The sequence below is a fragment of the Neophocaena asiaeorientalis genome, unplaced genomic scaffold (genome assembly GCF_003031525.2).
Source record: "Neophocaena asiaeorientalis asiaeorientalis breed wild unplaced genomic scaffold, Neophocaena_asiaeorientalis_V1.1 scaffold270, whole genome shotgun sequence".
Classification (NCBI taxonomy): domain Eukaryota; kingdom Metazoa; phylum Chordata; class Mammalia; order Artiodactyla; family Phocoenidae; genus Neophocaena; species Neophocaena asiaeorientalis.
In genome coordinates, this window is record NW_020174650.1 from 80,775 (window position 1) to 96,588 (window position 15,814).

General features: G+C 44.3%; 1 long non-coding RNA gene across 2 annotated transcripts in view; it reads right to left on the bottom strand.

Annotated features, from left to right (window-relative positions):
- Window positions 1-7,194: 7,194 nt before the first annotated feature.
- Window positions 7,195-15,814, bottom strand: part of LOC112408984 (uncharacterized) — a 68,938-nt gene continuing 60,318 nt past the window's right edge. For both annotated transcript variants that reach the window (XR_003005059.1, XR_003005060.1), the window contains exons 4-5: window positions 10,081-10,239; window positions 7,195-7,353 (exon numbers count right to left, since the gene is read on the bottom strand). This is a non-coding gene — a long non-coding RNA (uncharacterized LOC112408984). The remainder of the gene's footprint in view (window positions 7,354-10,080; window positions 10,240-15,814) is intronic.

Here is a 15,814-nt window from a genome sequence, read left to right on the forward strand (position 1 = left end):
TATATATATATATATATAATGAAAAAGTACAATACCAAGTGTTAGAGAGGATGTGAGCAACTGGAACGTTCATGCTCTACTGGTGGGTGGGTAAACCTACACAGTAAATTAGCACAGTCACACTGGAAAACTTTTACTGAAGTTGAACATAAGCTTACCCTATGGTTTAACAATTTCACACCTAGGTTTGGACCCAATGGAAACTCAGACATACGTGCATCCAAACCGAAAAGTGCTCACAGCAGTTTTGTTCATCAAAGCCTCATATTGGAAACGATCCACATGGCTGTCAATAGTACTGTAGAATGGACAAGTGCATGTAGCATATATAGTCAATGGAACATTATACAGAAATGAAAAAAAACCCCAGCAAACTATTATTGCATGCAAAAACATATATAATTCTCAGCCACATAATATTGAGCAAACATATCCAGACATAAAAGAGGACATACTGTATGATTGCATTTATATAAATTCAAGAACAAGAAAACCTAATCTGTGGTGAAGGAAGTCAGGATATTGGTTATCTTTGGTGGGGGTGGGAGCAGGGGTTGATTAGAAAGGGGCAGAGGGAGGCCTCTGGGTGTAGATAATATGCTCTTGCTTGATCTGTGTGGCAGCTTTAAGGTTGTATATGTTTGTAAAAATTGATCCAGTGTCACTCAGAGATTTGGGCATTTTACTTCAATATAAAAAGTTAAGGGACTTCCCTGGTGATGCAGTGGTTAAGAATCCGCCTGCCAATGCAGTGGACACGGGTTCGTGCCCTGGTCCGGGAAGATCCCACATGCTGCGGAGCAACTAAGCCCGTGCGCCACAACTACTGAGCCTGCGTTCTAGAGCCTGCAAGCCACAACTACTGAGTCCGTGAGCCACAACTACTGAAGCCCGCATGCCTAGAGCCTGTGCTCCACAACAAAGAGAAGCCACCGCAATGAGAAGCTCACACACTGCAAAGAAGGGTAGCCCCCGCTCGCCACAACTAGAGAGAAAGCCCATGCGCAGCAACGAAGACCCCAACACAGCCAAAAATAATTAATTAATTAGTTAATTAATTTAAAAAGTTAAGAAAAAATATTATTTAATAAAATATTTGAGTTGTGATTTTTACCACTCATTGACAACAGAAGTTGAAAGAATATTACTTTGATTATATTTGTGTGTCGAAGAATAAAGGTTACTCAGTCATAATATTTACTGATGGATTCATTCGGATATTGTTGGCAGGACTCTATGAGGGCTGGGATATTTAAATTTGATATAGCGCCAGAAAATACAAGGAGTAGAGTTGGAGGACATCTAACCTCCCTCTGGAAGGTATAATGAATTGTCTGAGATCACATATAGTAATAATAATATTAGCCTTTGATTATAAAAGCAAGAAGATATAAAGACTTGTTTGAAGTATGTATAACAATAATAGCATTGTCCTTTGATTATAAAGGGTATACTATGGAGAATATTTTGAGTTTTTTCCAGAAGTGTTGACTGAATTGAAATTGACTTTGCAATCTTCTGCATAGAACATTCCAAATACTTGGTTCTTGCATTATACTTTTCAAAAAGTTTTCCATGTATTATGTGATCTGCTACTTACATGTTCAGTGAATAAATGAATGAATAAATGAACAAAAGAGCACACCATTCACTTTTTTGGGCCTAGTACTAGGATCATAGTAGTGAAAAGTCAGACCCGTTCTCTGCCCTGATGGGTGCCTAATCTTCTAGGAGGAGAGACTGACCTTAAGCAAGCATAGGCATGGAAGTGCTAGGAAAGGGACATATCGTCTGATCTAGGAGGTCCAACCTAGCCTCAGGGATCGCAAAGGGTTTTGTGAGGCACCTGACACATAACCTGAGATGAGTTTAAGCTTGCTAGATAAAGTGGGAAAATGGAGGTAGTTTGGGCAGAGGGTTAGCATATTCCAAAGTTACAAGAATACAGAGCAGCATGCTTTGGAAGAAAAAAAAGCCCAGTGGGTTGGAAAGGAGAATTTGAGGAGTTATCTGGGAGCCATTAGATGTGGAGGGCCCTGTTTGCCCTGTTTAAAATATGGGACTTAATCCTGGGACAAGGTGAAGCCACTCCAGGTTTTAAGCAAACTTATATTTATAAATTTAATATTTATATTTTAGGAAAATCAGACTTGAAAAGGGACAACGCTCTCCTTTTGGTAGGTTCTGTGGATAAGAAGTACAGCTGGAACTAGATAGCAGCTCTCCAGGGGCCTGATCTCTTACCACGCTCTATTCTCTGCTCTTTGTTGGTCTCAGACTAAAGTGAAAAAGGAACCTTGGGTTAGAAGTGAAGCTTAAGAGCACAGCTGGCCCCCTTTTCCTTCTTTACTTGTATCAATACCATGCCATAAGCTGGAGAGAAAGGAGGGCTGACTTCTTGCGTGGACTCATGGCAGAACCCTTTACAGAGGAACCTATCCTTGTAGGTTCACACACAGCAAGACTTTTTAATCCTTTTCATTGATTTTATCTAGAAATACTTTTGAGGTAAAAGCAAAAATCCCTCAAATAGTGTTTCCATAAGGCCCACTTGGAATTCTGTGAAAGGATAAATGTCACCTAGGAGAGTCGTAAAAGTCACTTGGTCTATATCCAGAACACAGTGCCCAGGGTTAGTAAATTGGAAAGCAGAGGGATTTTCCAGGACAGACAATTGTTTTTTGAGAGGAAAAAAGAGAAGAGTTACAGAAATATCACTTCTTGAAGGTCCACTCTATGCTCCTCGTCCTTACTTCTTCAGATCCACGGACAATTGCACCCACAGGAATTTGCTTTCTGTTCCTACTGCTCTATAGAAACTGCTCCTGTCCAGCTCATCAATGGCTACCATTTTTTGCAAACCCAGCAGCTTCTTTTTGGTGCTTATGCAAAACCAATAATCTGTCCTGAAAAATACCTCTGCTTTTCAAATCCTGTGCACTGAGTTCTGGAAACAGACAGATTGATTTTTATAACTCTCTGTGGTGACACTTAGTGTTTCACAGGATTCCAAGTGGGGTTATGGGAACCCATTATTTGAGGAGTTTTTGCTCTTTGCATTTTCATTCTGTTGACCTTCCTCTTCTGTGCAGGAGAAACTTTCACAGTTCTCTTCTCCATGGCTTTGGTGATGCTCCTCATTCCAGGTTCTCCTTTTAGTTTCCCACCTCTGATTGGTGTCTCTAGCTTTGCACCCCATTAAATGCTAGTACTCCCCAGGGTTCTAATTGTAATTTTCTTTTTCCTTTCATATTTGCTGAATAATGTCCTCTACTTTCATACATCATTGACTGATGATTCTCAAATGTATATTTCTAGCTCCTACATCTTCAGGGTTCTAATTGTAATTTTTTTCCCTTTCATATTTGCTGAATAATGTCCTCTATTTCATACATCATTGACTGATGATTCTTTCTTTCTTTCGGGCTGCGTTGGGTCTTCATTGCTGCACATGGGCTTTCTCCACCTGCGGTGAGCGGGGCTACTCTTCGATGCGGTGCAAGGGTTTCTCATTGTGGTGGCTTCACTTGTTGTGGAGCACGGGCTCTAGGTGCGCAGGCTTCAGTAGTTGTGGCACGCGGGCGCAGTAGCTGTGGATTGCAGGCTGTAGAGTGGAGGATCAGTAGTTGTGGCGCACGGGCTTAGTTGCTCCATGGCATGTGGGATCTTCCCAGACCACGGCTCAAACCCGTGTCCCCTGTATTGGCAGGCGGGTTCTTAACCACTGTGCCACCAGGGAAGTCCTGACTGATGATTCTTAAACGTATATTTATAGCCCCTACATCTTCTGGGCTCTCGACTTAGAGTGTCAATGATCACCTACTGGATTTCTTCACCTGGATGAACTAAAATCGTGCCATCTTCCACAAGTTAACTATGCCCAAGGATCACCCACATCCCAAGTAGAACTCCAGCATTTTCTGTTTCAGTTAATAGCATTAACATCTGCCTTGGGCAGATTCTGGATTCACTCCAGAATCCCAGGATTTGTTCTTCAACTCCTTTCTCTACCTCACCTAAGAGCTCAATATGTCATGAATTCCTGTTACCACTACATCCAAGATCTTTCTTCCTGCCACACTTCTCCAACACCCATGACTTGTTTTGTTTTGTTTTTAAACTTTTTATTTTATATTGGAGTATAGTTGATTAACAACTCATGACTTGTTCTTAACCCAGGATCTCTCTATACTAGTGCATCCCTCCCTGTTGCTACCAATAATCACTTTTAAAGAGCACATCTAATGATCTCGCTCCCTTCTTTTAAGTCTATGAAGTCTCTGAAGGTTACCCATCTAGAATAAAGTGTTACCCCCGACTATGGTACACAGGGTCATCCACACTCTAGTGTCAGCTTATTTCCCATGGGTCACCCCCTCTGTTGAACATGCCCTTGGTGCCCTGGCCCTGCTTTTGCCCTTGCTGTTCCCCTGTACCCTCATGACTTCACCCTTTCTTCACACCTAACAAACTCTTCTCCACTCTTCAAAGTTGTCACCTCCCTGTGGCTTTTCCTGATGCTCCTCTTCAATATCCCAATAGATGAAATCATTTTCTTTGCTCCCTCGGTACTTTGTACATGCCTCTATTATAGCAGCTATTGCATTGTTTCATAACTATTTGCCTTATTGCTTCTCTCTTCCTCTCTCAGGGATCTTTCCTTATTCACCACTATAATCCCCAAGTGCCTGGCCTATAGTAAGCACTCAACAATGTATATGTTTTAATGCTTCTTCCCTTTTTTGTTTCTGACCTCTTTCCAGTAAACTGATTAAAGGTATAGACAAAGCCCAACTCATATTTTCCCAGCTGAGCCAGTGCTAATGGACACAGAAGGCATGAGAAATAGTAATAAGAGTGAAAGATCAAGGGCTAGGAGAACAAAGAACACACTGAGTCTTTTCAGTAGGGGTGACTGGGATTGCACCACCCCCAATGCTTGCTCAGAAAATAACAGTAATGCTTTATTGCCAGGTCCTGTCTTACACTTTCCAGCATGTAGGCCAGCTGGTGTTAACAACAGCATGGTGAATGAGCCAAATGGTGTGTATGTGCGCTGGTGGGCATTTTTGTGGTGACAGAGGGGAAGGTATTATCTTTAGTTGGGAGGTGGGAAGCACGGCTGGATTGGGCTACTGATCTTCTAATGCACGGCGGACCAACTTTTTTGTATTTTAGGCTTTGTGGGTCCTTTGCAAAAGCAGCTATAGAAGATACGTAACAAACGATCGTGACTGTGTTCCCGAAAAACCTTACTCATGAACACTGTAATGTGAATTTCATATACCGTTCACGTGTTGTAAAATAGTCTTCTTCTTTTGATTTTTTCCCCAACCATTTAACCATGGAAAAACCATTCTTAGCTCTCAGGCCATACAAAAGTAGGCATCAGGCAGGATGTGGTCCACAGGCCACAGTTTGCTACTACTGCCCTGGTGCTTAGTCCACTACTACACTACCCGGAGTAGCTTTATTGGGACCAAAGCCACATGGAGAGTGCTGACTTTATCATAGGACCATAGTAGCCTCACCAAGAGCTGGGCTCTGCGCTTCATATGCTCTCTCATTTATTTCTTACAAAAATCCCAGGAGCAAGGAACTAGGATCATCCCTACTTTACAGGGACTCAAACTGGTCACCCAGCCCGTTAACTGTCAGAGTCAGGCTTTTGAAGGTCTGTCTGGTTCTGAGGTATGTGTTCTGACCACTGCATCAGACTGCCTTCTGTGGCAAAGTGTCAGTGTTGTGGAAACCATATGTGAAGGCTTATGTTTTTCAAGAACACAGATATATTTTATCAAAAAGAGGTCGGGTTTCCAAAAGGAAAAATGGGGGACAAAGATGACCATGGGAAGATTGGCTCCGAATCCCCCAAGACTTAATGACTTTTCTGAACTTGTTATCTAGTTCTTTCCCCCAGAAATTTGGAGGAATGCACAAATCATCTCAGTCTCCACAGGGACCCTCCCCTCATTGCTTCCCACTACCCTCCACTAACCCGCCCTCCACACACACACGCGCGCATACCCACACACACCATCTTAGGCGTGCATGTTAAACTACTGTCAAGCAACCTATTTGGCATTAGTATCTAAAGAACAGATGTCAATCTATTGTCACTGCTTCCAGTGGGCCCTGCCAGGTGAGTGCAAAGGTGGGCATCGCCCAGCAGTGCCTGCACTTTCCTGCCTTCTGCTTCCATAGTTTCTCTTCCTTGGACACCCACCCACTTGGAACCCAATACTGAGGGCAGCTCAAGGGTGGGCCGCACTAACAGTGTAATGGGGGTGGTGGGGAGCTGGGTGCCCTCAGCTGCCCTCTCCACACTTCTGAAAAGTCTACTCCAAGCTTTTTCCCTCCTCCCCACCCAGCCCCACCTCCCCCACTTCCTCCCTGACCTCACAAGCTACTTCCCTCTTCAAGAACCGGGTGTGGCTGTCACCCTCACAGCAGGAGCTGCAAGCCCTGGAGAAACAAGCTCAGATTGTCAGGGGGTGATGGAATTAAGTTGGGGGTGGGGGTGGGAGCTAGAGTTTGGGTGAGGAAGATAAAAGGAACACAAAAGGGAACTTAAGGGGCTTCCCTGGTGGCGCAGTGGTTGAGAGTCTGCCTGCCGATGCAGGGGACACGGGTTCGTGCCCCGGTCTGGGAGGATCCCACATGCCGCGGAGCGGCTGGGCCCGTGAGCCATGGCCACTGAGCCTGCGTGTCTGGAGCCTGCGTTTGCAACGGGAGAGGCCACAACAGTGAGAGGCCCGCGTACCGCAAAAAAGGGGAAAAAAAAAAAAAGGGGGAATTTAAGATGTCTGGCCATGAGTAGAGGGGTTTGGAGCCAGAGGAGGAGGTGGAGTGTGTCTGAGCTGAAGTGAACCTTGCCTCCTGTCCCTGGTTTTCTCCCAGGCCTTCTCTGCATCCTTGGAGGTCCTTGGAAATCTGCCAGCCCCTGAACAGGGCAGTTTCAATTCTGTATTAGAAACCCCCTTCTTGGCTCCTTTGCCTCATTCCCCTCCTACTCTTGATCTCCTCCCTTTCCCATTTTGCTAATGAATCTTTTGGGAGGAAGCTCTCGGGGTGCGCTGGGGGTAGGGGCACAGCTGTGGAGCCATTGGTGACCTCTTAGCTTACGTCTGAACTTGGTTCCTACAGACCTATGTGCCTGAACTACCTCTGTTGTGCGGTTTTCAACTCACCATCTGCCCTTAAATAAGGGTAATGGCCTTTGCCGGATGCTGTGCTGGACAACAGGAAGGAGGGCTGGGCCGGCCGTGAGGTAGGAAGATCTGAAGCCTTTGTACTCAGGTCACTCAGCTTTCAGTGAGGCTTCTTGATGGGATCAGGTCAAGGCAAGGCGATCTACATTAAAAACAAATTTAAAAATTCATCCCATCCACCATTACTAGAGTCACATTTGTTCATAGTAAAAAACCTCGGACAGCACAGAAACATAAAGACGAATAGGAAGCAAAATGACCCATAATTCACAATGCTGGGAAAATTTCTCCAGGCATTTTCATGTATTTCCTTATACTCTTTGCTCAATGCATATCTTTGTCTCTATCTCTACCTATAATATATGGTATCTACCATTTGAAAGCCTGCTTTTTTTTTTTTCCTATTGGCTTTTTTTTTTTTTGAGTATTTCCCCATTAAAAATTCTTCTAAAGCAATGATTGACATTGAACGAAGAGATATTTGCCTTCCAAGACTAGACAATGTTCATATGCAGGAATTCATTTTGAATTATTATTGACGACATTAACATCCCCACTCAACACTACACACACACACTTCTGTCTGAAGGCTTATCAGGAAGTCAGGTGGATCAAATACTCCTCACTATGAGGGGCAGACTCTCCAGATGGGATTTGTAGGCTTGGGGTGGGGTGGAAATTTGAAAGCCTCTTTTTTTTTTTTTCCTTTTGGCTTTTTTTTTTTTTGAGTATTTCCCCATTAAAAATTCTTCTAAAGCAATGATTGACATTGAACGAAGAGATATTTGCCTTCCAAGACTAGACAATGTTCATATGCAGGAATTCATTTTGAATTATTATTGACGACATTAACATCCCCACTCAACACTACACACACACACTTCTGTCTGAAGGCTTATCAGGAAGTCAGGTGGATCAAATACTCCTCACTATGAGGGGCAGACTCTCCAGATGGGATTTGTAGGCTTGGGGTGGGGTGGAAGCCCGGGGGTGGGAGGTAAGCACACAGGGATTGTTTATAGCTGCTCATTCCCCCTCTTGAAGGCCCCACTCCTTAAGCGGAGAACTTCATCTGGGATGGACTGTGCTGGGACCAGGGCGTATGTTTTGATGTTCAAGCAAGCAAAATGATTCAACATGAACTCTGCCCAAATAAAAATGGATCAGACAGGGAGTTTTATCTGTTTTCCTGGGAGTGCTGACATTCTCCACATCGTGGTTTATTTTCCTGCTTCCCTGGGCTGCCCTTAATCTGTCACACACTCCAGAACAGAAGCATCCTTTCTGTGGAGATGGTGGCCAGCACAGCCCTCAAGGCCACCAGCACAGCCTATGTGTCCAGTCCCCTAGGGCAAAGTTCTTGGTAATATTTTGGATTTGGTGGGGCGAGCAGAGGGTAGGAGAATGGGGGTATAGGTGGGAATTATGGCTGACAGCAACTGTGAACCCATCTGCAAGAAACCTGACACAAGCAGCAAGTGAGAGTTCCCAAGGAATGGTTCTGAGGGCCAAGTTTCTCAGCTTGGAGGTTCAGCAGCTCATTCATGCAGCTTTCGACACCACTGGAGGTTGGAAAGAAGCGAGAGGAAAAATGAGAGTAAAGGTGAAGGAATAGGAGCAGGGCTTGATCACCAAGAAGCCAACTGTCATGCTCAGGTATCCAAAAACAAGGGAACCCAATATTTAATATTTCATAAAGAACATTCATGTATTGCCTGGAGGTTAGGGTAAGGTGGACAAGGGGAAGGTGATTAAGACCTTAATTATTTCCAGTTATTAGGACCTCAACAAGTCCTAATGGACAGAAAGGAGATGGGAAAGGAGGAAAAAGAGAAAGTTGGAGGATAAAAGGAAAGAACGAAAAGCAAGGATAGAATCCATTTACAAATATGTATTAAGTGTTAATTATGGTGTAGGCTTTGTGCTAGAAACTAGGAACATAGAATTAAAATTTTCAAGCTGTGCCTTCAAGGGATGGCATACCACAGAAAATGTGTTTCCTGAGCCCTGCCCTAGTGATTGCTTCTAGAGATCTTTGTTGTTTGGATGAGTCATATGGAGTCAGAGGCTGTGTACAGATTTCTGGGCTCCAGATACCATGCTGGTCGTATTCACTGTGTTGGCTCCTGAACTAACATCCTTTCATGGCTGCCTGTTCTTCAGGAGGAAACCCAGTCTCCATCTTTAGATGGAATGTGTTCTAGAGCCATGGGGAGGGGCTGCAACTCTATAAGGAAGACCAAAGAAATGTCAAATATCTTCATTTAAATAGAGTCTGGCACGTTCACCATTTATTTATTCATTTGTTCATTTTTCAAACTTAGAGATCACACCTTATTGCTAAAGGTGAGATTAAAAAGAATATATCCAATGGACACCTTATCTTTGATAAAGGTGGCAGGAATGTACAGTGGAGAAAGGACAGCCTCTTCAATAAACGGTGCTGGGAAAACTGGACAGGTACATGTAAAAGTATGAGATTAGATCACTCCCTAAACTTTATTTTATTTTATTTTTGCCTCACAGCATGTGGGATCTTAGTTACTTGACTAGACATCGAACCCGTGCCCCCTGCAGTGGAAAGACGGAGTCTTAACCACTGGACTGCCAGGGAAATCCCTCTATAGCACTTTAAAACACAGGAAAAGCTGTTATGACAGCCTCTCCCTGTGGCATTAATGATCTTAGTAACAAGTTAGACCTTAGACCAGATTAAGAAGGGAGGTAGAACCATTCTTGAATCACTGAACACTGGGGACTATATAGCCTCAAGGTGAAACCCCTCTAGGTTGAGCGTTGGGGACAGATGTGGGAAATCTGCTTAGAGCTTCTTACTCTTGGCTCTGATTGGTATCCAATGGCTCATTACCTGGGCAGAATCACGGAAGGTGTGTGTGATGCTGCTGAATTCATGCTCCGCACCATCAGCTGCCTTTACCATCAAAGGCTCTTGGGAGACCGGGCTGCTGTCATTAAGGTTTGAGTTACAGAGATGAGGAGGATGCATTCCCTGCCCTTGCGTTACAGCCTAGGAGAAAAAGCAGGAAGGTAAACAAATGATTGGAATTTGAAGCAGAATAAAGTGAGTTCTGAACTGTGGAAGGGGCAGTGGGCTGTGGGAACTCAGACGTAAGGGCATTTAATTATCATGCAGGATTACAGAAAATTTCATGGAGACGATATTCATTTCAGGTGGACCTTCAAGGATAAGTAAGATTTCACAGGTAGAAAAGATGGAAGGACATTTTCCAGGCTAAGGGAGTTACATGGAAATATGAAAGCATGCAATGGGTTCCAGGAGAAGCAACTCTTGGGAGGTAGCTTGAAGGGAGAGGGAATGCATGGAGTGATGAAGTAAAAGTCATGGGTAGGGCATGAGACCCACAGGAAGAAACTCAGCAACCTTCCCATGGATGTTCAGATGGAAGGCAGTGCAGGACCATTGAAAGAGTGTGGTATTCTAAGCGAGGCACACCCGAGTTTGCCTCTCGACTCTAGCTCACTGTTGCTGACTGACACTGAACAAATTATCTCACTCACATCTTTGATCCTTATTTTCATAATGTATAAACTGAAGATGTTATTCTTACCTCTCAGACTGATGTGAAGTTTAAATGGTATGATGTTCAGAAAATGCCAAACAAGTGCACATGATAGACCTTCATTAAATGTAGCCCCTTTGTTTACCCCCTCAGGTGGAATAAATTAGAAAATGTAGTTGTGCATCAAAAGGTTGTCTGTACTGTCATTCATTTTACAAATTATCGACCACCTACTATGTGTTAGGTCCTGTGCTAGGTGATGCAGGATATCCAAGATGCAAGCTCTCAAGGAGAGAATAATACAGCTGGGGGGATGATATACAAAGAGTCAAAGTTAGGTAATAGTCTGAGATAACTGGCTGAGAGCCATCCTAAGCTGTCTGTGATTGATGAATGAATGAGCGTCCAGACAGTGAACACTGTGAGTGAAGTACAGGTGGACAAAGGGCAGTGTGAGGTCACTGAGGGCTGGGGGATTGGGTGGCTGGAATTGTGTCAAGGAGCAGAAGAAATGTGAGCCAGACCTCAAACACGGTTAGCATTTGGTGAAGCAGAGGAAAGGAAGAATTTTGCTACATGGTAAAAAACCACCCATGGAGCAAGGTGAACTTAGGGTGCAGTCTGGTTGGATTGTAGGAGGAGCCCTGGGAGGTAAGGCTGAGATGGGGGTGGAGGTCAGATTATGGAAAGCACTGGAAGTCAGGCTAGGGACTTCAATTTCCATTATAGACAATGTCTTTTTCATTGTGTGCTCTAGGCCACACTATCTGATCTGCCCACCAGATGCACGCTGATCTATCCCCAGCCACAACTTGTATTTTTTATGCCACTTATTCTCTAGTATTATTGCCTTATCTTATTTTCTCTGGTGGATATATGTGCCACACTGTGCACAAAGCAAGATTGTAAGTTTCATAGGACAGGTCACATAAGGATTTCCTAACTTGACATGACTCAGAGTGGTAGCACACCTTAGAAGCTGAGAGGAAAGGAAGGCTTAGGGATACCCATCGAGAAGCTGAGGTCATACGGTGGTGATGGCTTGTAGGAAGTCCCAGCCACTGCATGGGCACCATAATCAGCGCATTTGTCATCTCTTCAATGTTGATCTTAATGCTCTTGGTGTTGCCTTCATGGTTTGGTCCTCTAGTTAGAGCAATATCTCTATGGACTATATTTGATGTACTTCCCATCCATTAATACAGAATCCTCAAATACTAGTGGAGGGGACACTTTTATGATAAAGGGTCTTAGACCTTCCAGCTTCTTTTGAGCTTTGCCTGGTCAAGCCCCTTGACTTTCCTGGAAAAATCAACCAATCATTTAACAAGAGAACTGCTATGTGACCCTAACCCTCTTACCCTCTAGAAATCCCTGTCCTTTGATATTCCCAGCTGCCTTTCTCAGCTTATTCCCGAGGAGGAGATCAACCAGGAACCTTGGGAATCAGATGACCAAGGGTGGACAGCAGAACTACAGAGCAAACCTGGCCTGCACCAGTGTTTGCTTTGGTTTAAAGAGTTACTGGGGAGAGTATACTAACCTTTTGTTTTGCAGGAGCTTTGCTTTCCTGGTAAATAGCTGTTTTTTAATAGCAATTTCTCCATGTGACCAGTTGAACAGATTCCTAAAATAGACCTGATTCACTTCTTTGTGGATCAGCCAGGATGGCAGCAGTGACATCTGGGTCACTGGTCCCACTCGCATGCCAGAACAATGGCCAATCAGGAGTGTGTGGGTTCTTTATGCAGGGCACAGCTGTTCCTTCCTCTCGCTGCCTCCTGAAGCTGTAGCCTTTGGTAGCCCTGATCACCACCAAGTGCTAGAGTCCTCAGATGAGTGTTTGCCGCCCCAGACACTGCTAGACAACCTCACTATGGGGCTTGTGCATGAGTGGTCTCTGGAGTAAATTACTTTGGCTCTACAGACACTTTTTAACTTGGTTTTCCATGAAACAACAGCAGCTAAACTGGGGTGTGGGTGAATATGGGACTGCAAAGAAGCCATACCTAGTTGTTCCTATAAGGAACAAGGACATTGAGAGGTAGGGGGAGTCTGTAGCTGGTTGGTTGATTAGGTCACAGCCAAGCTCTCAAGGCCCAGCAAAGGGTGGCTATCATTTTTTCCTTCCTCTTCCCCTTATACATATTTTCACTGGAATAAGACTAGCTCTCTACAGACACCCCCAAGTCACATTACATACATGCATCTTGTGCCAGTTTCCCCCTCTGGTTCTATGTCTTCTATGTTTGTGCTGTTCTTTTCTCCTAATAAGTCCTTCCCTTTCCTCTGTATCTATTCAAATCTTTCCCATCCTTCAAAGTCCGACACAAACCTACTCAACATGACCCATGAGCCTTATTTTGGATGCTTGAAAATGAGGGTGTCTAAAAACATAATGGCCTTTGCGTGCATTTCTCTTTCATTTAGTTGCTGACCAAGGGAGTCTGACTTTAACCCCTCTGATGTTTAGTTTGAACAAGTCAAATTAGTAAACGTTAAATGAGCATCTGCTAAGTACACTTCACTCTGCTGGATCCTGGTAATGAGACCTGAGGCCCTGCTCCTGGAGAAGAGAGTCGAGAAGCCTTTATTAGTTGCCTTCTTAGCCCTAATGGGAAGTGACCATGATAGATAAGAGCAGTAGCCACAGGCTGTTCAGGGCAAGAATAAAAACAAGGAAGGGATACTAAGGGGTCAGAGGGTCAGAAGCGGGAATGAAGGACTTCAGGTTCCAAGAACACAAACTGGTTGGTTCTCAAACTGGTTGGCCTGAGGTGACTCAAATGACCAATTACACAAGTGACACAGTAGTCACCAGAACAAGATGAGATCTCCAAGTGAGGGGAGCCAGACCCAAACTCTTTCTGGGGAGCAGCCAAACATTCAACAGTCATGGAACCAAGTCAGCAAAAGTCCCTGAGAAGAGCTAAATTTATCCAGGTTGCTGGAGATGATTGAGGGCATGAACTTCAGGGAAAGAAATACAAATGAGGAAACACTTATATGCCAGGGAGAGAGAACAGAAAAGATGGTACCCATGGCTGGTGAATCACAGCAGCAAAAGAGGGAAGTCTCATCAATGCTGACCAGTATACATCACAGTATGTGGGGGACGAGGCTGGGGTGGGGGGTGGGAGGGGTTGTCTTTAACTGACACACTTGAGCCTTCCCGAGGATTTAAAGATGACAGAAGACCAGGAACCTCATAGCTTCTACTACCTCTAATGACAGATAGAAATGCAATATTTTCTCAAAGAACCGGGTGAACAGCTGAGAGTTACAAAAGCATGTCAGCTCATACCCAATGATTGACGCATGCAATGCTCAGGGTGCAACATCTTGGTGACATGATGGTAGAATCCCTACTAATGGTCCACAGAGAAAATGCTGAGATCATTATCAGCTTGGGCAATGTGTCTAATTTGCAAGGAGTTGCAGGAAAGCCAAGATTATTAAGTGTTATCTTGCCCACTCAAGGGTGGCTTTCAAGGGGAAGATGAGCAGAAGGAAGTAGGAGGTGAGGGAGCGCTTGTTGAGTACCCACTGGTACCTTTTCATAAATACTATCTCATTCGATCCTTTGAGGTAAGCATCTTCCCCATTTTAAAGATGAAGAAAGCAAGACTCATGGGGTTTACATAACTCTCACAAGATCACACTGATTAATTGTTAAAGTCAGGGTTCAACCTTAGGCTGCGTAGCTCCAAAGCCTGGGCTCTTTCTTCTCCACTACAGTGCTTTCCAGCTCTCTCTACTCCCTTTGGGTATGAAATCCCAGCCAGGGAGAGCCTCCAGGGAGGGCCTAGTGTAATTAGGACATGGGGGAGGAGATCTGGAACTCCTTGCTCATAAAACCTACTGGATCTTGGATCAATCAAAAACTAACAATCAACCAACAACCCCTTCCAGGCCAACTCAACACTTTCCTACTTAGAATTTCTATTTTTCTAAAATGACATTTCCCTGAGAAATACACTTAACTAGGTGAAAGATGCATGTCATTGCCTTTTTCCCTTTGCTTTTAGCATATGATAACCTTTTTGGTCATGTCCAGTCTCCTTGGCCGTTCTCCTTATCACAGAGCAAGTGCATGTTTACCCAACCTTTATACCACATGGCTCTGAGCAGCACATGCTCTGATCTGGACCAGGTTCATTTGGCAGAGGGGTAGATGGCCTTCCATTGACCCTTCCAGGAAACACCTGTCCTCCCCAGGTTTCCCTGGGGCCCCCGCTAGTGGCAACAGTGCTACAATGGGGGCAGAGGGGGCAGCAGCTTACTTTTCCACAGGAAGTCCAAAACTTGTTCCACCAACTTCTCCAGGATGAACCTGGAGAAGTTTGAATGCCTTTGCTCACCCTTAAATTCTCCCACTTCCTTCCTTCTATAACTTCAAGCACTGGCTAAAGATACTTATGACACATGTTTAACACTCAGGAGAAAAACAAGCAATGAGTTTAAGACGTATAAGATGGTTACTCAGAGACAGGTATAGGTTCCAGGCACTGCTTGTATTCTCCTTTACTCTTCCTGTCCTAAGGCTGGTGTTCCTTAGGATCTTGTCTTGGGCATCTTCTCTTTTCAGCGTACTCATTCTCCCGAGGCAATCTCATTCTTCAGTGTGACAGTGATCACCACCTAACTTGTCGATGACTCTGAAATCTCTCACCTCAGACCCCAATATCCACCTGTCCACTGGACACCTCTATCTGGAAATCCCTCAGGACATAGTGGGTGCTCAGTAAGTCATTGTTGAATTCATGGACCATCTAAACCCTAAAGGTTGGCAGCTCAGGGAGAGGTAAGCCTCTGACTTGTTGGATTTTGTATCTCCCCTTTTACTGTTGTTGCTTTGTGAGGCAGCCTGGAGTGGTGGAAGGATCACAAGTCTCAGAACTACAACTGTGTCCAGATCCTGATCTTGTTCTAAAATCTATATCTATTTATCTGTCTGAAGGCTACAGGTCAAACTCTGAGGTTGGCAGTATGGAGTCCCATCCAGGGTTCTAGATCCAGTTCTGATATGAGTAAGCTGCGTAGCTTTGGACAATCTCTTTG